An 8,199-nucleotide genomic window follows, 5' to 3' on the forward strand; every position below is an offset into this window, starting at 1 on the left:
TGAAATACAGCTTATTCGGAATATGAATTTTCAGTGACACTTTTCCATAACGAATTGGTGGTATGAACTTGATGAATTTTCTTTTCCTTTTTGTCACTATTAAAATCATGGAGACAATATTTACTTGGGAAAGTGTCTAGAAAGAATGTAAAGGTTTATGTAAGCTTAGAGCTAACATCAAAGAAGTACAAAGAATACCAACTACTTTTACTTCCAGTTCAGTCAAGAAATGTATTATAAAAAGATTTATCTAATTTTAGCATCCATATGGTGAATAATTAAAATAAATCAGTAAAAGCTGGATAGAATATCTAAACATTCATGGAAGTATGAATTATACAAATATGTAGGTAGGTTATTAGCCTGCTGATTTCATGTGATCTCAAAGGCCAGTCAATCACTACTTATTGAGTGCTTGCTATCTCCAAAACATGAGTAGAGGACAAGCAGTATCTCCTGATCTTTGTTCTTGCTTCCTTTTAATTCCTTTTGCTGTGCATCAATGTCAGTATGGAGCTGTGACAGCAAATTCGTACATGGCTTTACGCAGGAGACATGAAAATGGATAGAAATAAGGAAGTGAGGAAGGCAAGAGAGACCATCCTCACTAGCTCCCTAAATTCCTTTCTCAAAGCTATGTCTGAGCTTCTCTCTCCTTCTTCCTCCTCTTCCTTCTCCTCTTTCTCTCCCCCCTTCCACCACCCATCCCACCCCACAGACTGTTAGGCTGCATTTTCAATCACATAAAATTATTAGGCACACAGTCTAACGTAACTCCAAAATTGTCTCTTATTATTTGAATTGTATAAATGTTTTAAAGGCTCTTTAAAAAAAATTATTAGATACCATAATCTAACATAGCTTCAAGCTTATCTGTTGATATTTGAGTTCTATACATTTTTAAAACCTCATTTTTAAAAATCCTCTATTTCTTCCTCTCTTGACACAAACTTGCGTATAAGACAAATATACACACATTGTCACTTTTTTTTTTTTGAGATGGAGTCTCCCTTTGTCTCCCAGGCTGGAGTGCAGTGGCACCATCTCAGCTCACTGCAACCTCCACCTCCCATGTTCAAGCTATTCTCCTGCCTCAGCCTCCTGGGTAGCTAGGACTACAGGTGCGTGCCATCATGCCCAGCTAATTTTTTTGTATTTTTAGTAGAGACAGGGTTTCACCATGTTGGTCAGCCTGGTCTCGAACTCCTGACCTCGTTATCTGCCCACCTCAGCCTCCCAAAGTGAGAAGGCGTGAGCCACTGCACCTGGCCACATTGTTTTTAATATATATGAACACTATCATTCCCCAAGTAGTTCAGATCATTACTGTTGACTATTGAGTAAAAGAGATCGCATTCAACTATTTTGTTTCTATCTAAACACAATATTCTTCCTGAAGCTTAAGTGTCATGTGCTTCTTACTGGTCAGTTATTATTTAAGCTTTTTCTTAACCTGGAAAGGATAGTAACATGTTTTGGGCAGTAGTGGGTTTTTTTGTTTGTTCATTTGTTTATACTAATAAAAATATTCAACACCACTTCCACTAACACAGAGAGAGAAAGGGGGTGCAGCTTTAAGAAATTATTAAATGATCTATTTATAAAAGTTTTGTACAATTTTACATACAACCATATGGAGTGAACAAACTATGAGGTAAGTTGTAGACTTGGGTCTTTATTTCACATTAAAATGACTCTCCCACACATTCTTAAAAACATTCCACTAACAAGCGTTATGTAAAAGGCCTCAGGACATATAGACTTTCTGCCCTCTGTTGTGTTCATCTTTCTTCCTGTTTTTTTTCTCGGAAGCCTAATATTTAAATATACAGACAAAGGTAGAGCCCTTGACAATGCCGTTGCTTCTTTGGCTCATCTCACCCATGGAGTCTTCTAATACTTATTTAACTTTTATGCAACTAAACCTTAAAATAAATTAATACTGAATACATATGATGAGTCAAATACCACCCTGTGACTCATATTTCATTTTATTTTGATAGAATTTCCCCAAATAAAGCTTATGAAATCTGGTGCTGCAGACTGAGCTCTGTGATGAGTGAGCATCCCCAGCAGTTCATCCTTAGTTTTTTTTCAATCACATAAACTTGACATATTATCTCCTTGTGGTTTGTGATACAAATTTTCCTTATTACTTTTTGCCTCTGGACTTGAAAATTTGTATGAGGCCTGATGTTGATCCAAGCATAAACAGGGAAACTCAGTATGATCTCTTACTCATCTTCAGATTGATGTCTATGCTTTATTACATATTTATTTAATAAAGAAATATGTGCTTAATTTTCATACAAGTATTTTGTCAGCTGGATCTATGATTCATGAAGAGAAGCCAAAGAGCAGCCTAGACAAGAGTAAGTCAGACAGAACAAAGTCCAGCAACAGGAACCCTAGTGTAATATCAGAAAGTCAGGACAACGAGACAGGTCAGAGACCAAGATAACACAAAACATATGTGTTAAAATGTTTATTTGTACATGGAGATTGACTTCTGCCTTCAGTGCCACCACGTTAAGAGAATGGAAGATGTTGTTGCCATGCTTATAACAAGACAAAGCTGGAAAGCTGAAAATCAGTGACTTTTCTTAGACCTATTGGAGAACCAAGGTCCTGGGCAAACTGTCACCCCAAAATCTGGAGATACATCCAGAGAAATACAGTAACAAATAGCCATTTAACTGGAGTCAAAGCACTGGAGCCATAAACTACTGTGAGCCTTTATACAGTAAGTTGGGTGAATTGCTGGCATCTGTTTGTGGACTGTGTGAGTGAGAAACCCATGGGGGCTATGGTCTTAAGGTACTCCACACATTCATGGGCTTTTCCTGTAGGAAACTCAAAGGTTCTCCTTATGAGGATCCAAGAAAATCCCCTCGTGGCTCTGGCAACAGATGGAGAGCAACATCCATTGTGAAATAAGCCAAGAACCTTCTTGGTAACAAAGACAGAAAGGACTCTGCCAAGCACAATTCCCAAACCTTAACCCAGCCCCTGAAATCTCCCTGTGCCACTTAAGAAAGAGAAAATAACACAGTCAACAGGGAGCAGGCCTTCAAAGAAATGCACTGGGAATGCTGCAGCCAGATAAGGGAATTGAAGATGGGGAAGCTATACTACTGGAGAAGCTCTGTGAATGTCCCAGACACAGACCCAGTAAAAGACTGAGATTTCACTGTAAGATTATAGAGCACTCTCCTCTCCCACAGCTTATCACTACGCCAGCTGGGCTCCCATATAATGACAGTGAATTGCAGAAGAAAGAGCTGCAAGACAGAAAGTCTCTCTGAACAAGAGCACTTAGGGAAGCCTGAAGTCAAGAAAGGGACAAACAAACAAAACAAAGACACTAGAGGCATTTGAAGAAATTTAGCACCTATGGTTATAACAGACTTTAAACACAGTCTAACGGCTAGTCAGATTAAGATAAGCCTGCAAGCTAAAGACCTATTGACCTCAGTTCCTAATGCATAACACACCAGATCTGGCTTGCAACAACAACAACAATCAAAGAATGTCAAAAGGCAAGAAAAATCATGATCTGAAGAGATAAAGCAATTATTGGAACCAGATAGAGATATGACATATATGTCAGAATTATTAGGGAAGTTATCATTAATATCTCAAAAGCACCATTGAAAAAATAGACAACAGATGAATAATGTAAGAAGAAAGATGGAAACACCAAGAAGGAATAAAAAAGAAATACTAGCAATAATATAATAGAAAGGAAGACTATCTTTGGTGCAATTATTAGCTGACTTACAACCTCTGAAGGAAGAATCAATGATTTTGAAGGTAGATCAATAGAAACTTTTGATACTAAAATCCAGACAGTGGGAAAAAAGTCCCAGAACATTCAAGGCTGTGGAACAACTGGAGAAGAGACAATGGAGCAAAAGAATGTTAAAAGTAATAATGTCTGAGAACTTGCCAAAATTAGTGATAGACAGCAACTCAGGTAGCTCAGATAACACTAAATAAATACCAATAAAAGAGGGGAAAAGAAGGCAAACCTAGGTTGACCAATGAAAAATATGCTAGGAGAGAAAATTAAATCATATAAAAACACCATTAAAATCAGAGAACACAAAAAGAAGGGGAGATGAAAAAGAAAGAACAAGTGTAAGAATAGAAAAGTTACAAACATGGTAGATATCAATCCAACTATGTCAATAATCACTTAAATTTGAATAATCTAAATGTACCAATTAGAAGTGGTAGATTTAAACAAACAAAAACTATGTGATAGATATCACAATTACCCAATGTGATCATTACACATTGTATACAGGTATCAAAACATCACATGATCCCCCCAAATATATACAACTATATCAATAACATTAAGTAAAAAAAGAAGTGGTGAACTTAAAAATAGATGGAACTCTATGTTGTCTATAAGAAATTCACATTAAATACAAAGATTTACATAAGTTAAAATTAAAAGGATAGAGAAAGATGTGATATTGCTAATTTTTTTTAAATCTGAAAGAGTTATGTTAATTTCAGAAAAAGTAGAACAAGAAAGATGATCAGAAATAAAAGGGGCATTACATGTGGTAAAGGGACCATTTCTCCAAGAAAACCTAACAATTCTTAAAGTATATGTATCTAACAAAAGTATCAAGAAACATAAGACAAAAGCTAAAAAAACTGCAAGGAGAAATAGAAAAATCCTCTTTAACAGCTCTATCAGTATGTGTTAGATCAAGAAGAGGGAAAATCAGAAAGGATATAGATGATCTGAACAGTGCTATCAATCCATTTGATCTAATGAACATTTACAGAATATTACACGCAACAGCAGAATAAATTCTTCTTAAGACCACATGAAACATTCTGTAAGATAGACCATTTTCTGGGCCATAAAATAAACCTGAATAAATTTAAAAGAATAGAAATTATACAAAGAATGTTTTAAAAACATGATGAAATTAAGTTAGAAATCTGTAAGAGATATAAAGTAGAAAAATCCCCAAATATGTAGAGATTAAACAACACATTGTAAATAATTTGTAGCTCAAAGAAGAAGTATCAAAAGAAATGTTAAAATATTTTAGACTAAATGAAAATAAAAATAGAGCTTACCAAGACTTGTGGAACGAAGTGCAATTTATAGCATTAAGTGCCACTATTGGAAGAAAACAATATATAAAGTCAATAGTCTAGGCTTCCACCTTAAGAAACTAAAGAAGATGAAAATAAATCTAAAGCAAGCAAAAGAAAGAAAATACGAATTAGAGGAGAAATCAAGGCAGCTGAAAACAAATGAAAAATGAAGAAAAACCAATGAAGCCAAAAGCCAATTATTTGAAAAGATAAAAAAAAAAATCGTAAGGTCAAGCAAGGCTAACCAAGAAAAATGAGAAAACATACAAATGCCATTATCAGGAATGAAAGAGGGGTCCTCATTACTGATACCATATGTGTAAAAAGGGCAATAAGAGAATATTAGGAACAACTCCATGCCAGCAAATTTGATAACTTAGATGAAATGAACCAACTCCTTGAAAGACAAAGCTACCTAAATTTATACAAGGAGAAATAGATACATGGAACAGTCCTGTATCTATTAAAGAAATTGAATCTATAATTGATAACATTCTAAGAAAAGTATAATTCTACCAAACATTTTAGGAAGAAATAATACCAAATCTTCATGATGTCTTCCAGAAAACAGAAGCAGAAGGAACACTTCCCTATCTAACTCTATGAGGTCAGCATCATTTAATATCAAAACCAACTAAAAACATTTAAAAAAAAACTACAAATATCTTTCATAAACTTAGATGCAAAAACCCTCAACAAAATATTAATAACATAAATTCAGCGCTGTGTAAAAATAATATAGACCATGAGGGAGCAGAATTTATTATAGTTATACAAGCCTCGTTCAATGTTAAAAGAAATCAGTAATATAATCCACCACATCAACAATCTAAAGAAGGAAAATCATATGTTTGTATCAATTGAGACAGAAATGGCATTTGACACAATCCAACATCCATTAATAACTTAAAAAAAAAAAAAAAAAACCTCTCAGCAAACTAGAGAGCTTCTTCAAACTTGATGTTCAAGAATGTCTACAAAACACCCACATCCAACATCATTCTTAACAGAGAAAGACTGGGTGCTTCTCCCTAAGATCAGAAACAAGGCAGGAATGCATTATCTTACCACTCCTATTCCTGGAAGTCCAAGTCACTACAGTAAGACACGGCAAAGAAATAAGAGGTATAAAGATTGAAAAAAAAAAAGTAAAACTATCTTTATTCACAGAAGACATGATTGTCTATGTGAAAACTCCAAAGGATCTACCAAAAAAATTCCTAAAACTAGCAAGTGAGTACAGCATGGTAACAGGATATAAAGCATGTAGAACTTGTGTGCATTTGGTTGAATGTTTACCTACATTCCTCACTGGTTTTGGTGCTATGGTAAATGGCATCGTTGCTTTTTAAATTTCAAATTTGAATTGCTCATTTCTGGCATATAGGAAACCAACTGACTTTTTGTTTTTGTAAATGCACTGACCTTGCATCTTGTTACTTTGATGGGAAGGAGAAGTTTGTAACAGGTCTCTGTGAAGCTGTTGCCACTGGACAGCTATTACCTCTGTGGTTCTGCAACAAACATACAGCAGTGGCTAGGACTGTAGCTACCCTGTCAGTCAACAAGATCCAGACATGCAGTAGACAAAGGGCAAGCTGGGATATGCCAAGCCCTCTCCATCTGCCCATCACCATGTCGACTAAAATGGCCTACAAAGAGTAATTTCTAATCTTTCACATCCATCTTCAATGTTTCATGCTAATTCCATTTTAGCCAATTCTAACTCAGAAATATAAAGAAAAAAAGATCCTGAGAATTACAGTCCCTATCTTAAACTGCCGTAGGAAAATCTGGCACACAATTTCTCCTGATCTAGTTTTCTTCAATTGTCAATCAGGATAATAACATTAATCTTGCCACCATCTTAGAATTGTTGTAAAAAAATGAAACCATATAAAAATTGCTTTAAAAATTATAGCACATAGTAAAACATATTTTTGTCAATAGCTCAGCTTTAGAATAGCTATTCATTTGCCATTGAAAGAATTGTGAAACAGACATGCAAAATTACACAAAGGTTAAAAGAGTTATCTATATCTCTAGAAGCTACTGAGCCATTACATTTCTTTGTACATTTTTATGTGAGCTAAAAAGAAATCAAAATTTGCTTCTGAAGACCATTATACGATAAAAATAAAGTATGGGATAAATCAGCTCAATCAACTGAAGCCACATCCAAAGCTGTTACTCAGAAAACTTAATACCATTGAGAGTATATTGGAGAGCTCAAAGTCTTACTCAGGCAGCTGATCAAAGAATAATGGTCTAGGTCACTGTAAGTACCTTTGGATACCTGGCATAAAGGATATAATGAATAAATACATGACTGAATAAGGAACTAGCTTAAGAATGCATTTTCATAAAAATAGAAAATCAGTTGAGATTATGTAAATTTTGAAGAATGGAGAAAGTAAGTTATCATAGCTTCTTCTCAAGTTTTATTTTTATGACTTACAAATATGGCTTGGCAATACAACACAAGGCTTCCTTTTCGGGGATTTGGAGAACTCATGTTTGATATTTTACATTGTGGAGAACTTAGTCTAGAAAGGGCTTCCACTTATTTGAGTACAGGTAGAAGACTGGCTCTGCTTTCTTCCTGTAATAATACTGGTTTCTATAGGTAAAATGATAGTATAATTTTGTGGCATTTTGATTAGCAGTTTTCCATTTAAAAATAGACAAAAGGCAACTTCCTACTTGAAATTTTGGAGGTAGTATGTTACCAAAACAATTGGTAGTTTTTGTAAAGGTATACCTGTGTCTAGACATAAGTTCCAGGTTTAAAAATCATAGATTTGAATACAGTCTAGGAAAATATGCAATATATATATATGCAGAGGATTGGTAAATTCTAATAGCCAAATGCAATGTCAATAGTGTTATTAAAAATAACAAATCGTTCTACTATAGGGACACGTGCACATGAATGTTCATTGCAGCACTGTTTACAATAGCAAAGACCTGGAACCAACCCAAATGCCCATCGACGATACACTGGATAGGGAAAATGTGGCACATATACACCGTGGAATATTATGCAGCCATCAAAAATGATGAGTTTGGGTC

This window comes from Cebus imitator, unplaced genomic scaffold, assembly GCF_001604975.1.
Source record: "Cebus imitator isolate Cc_AM_T3 unplaced genomic scaffold, Cebus_imitator-1.0 Scaffold49, whole genome shotgun sequence".
In the NCBI taxonomy this organism is placed as follows: Eukaryota; Metazoa; Chordata; class Mammalia; order Primates; family Cebidae; genus Cebus; species Cebus imitator.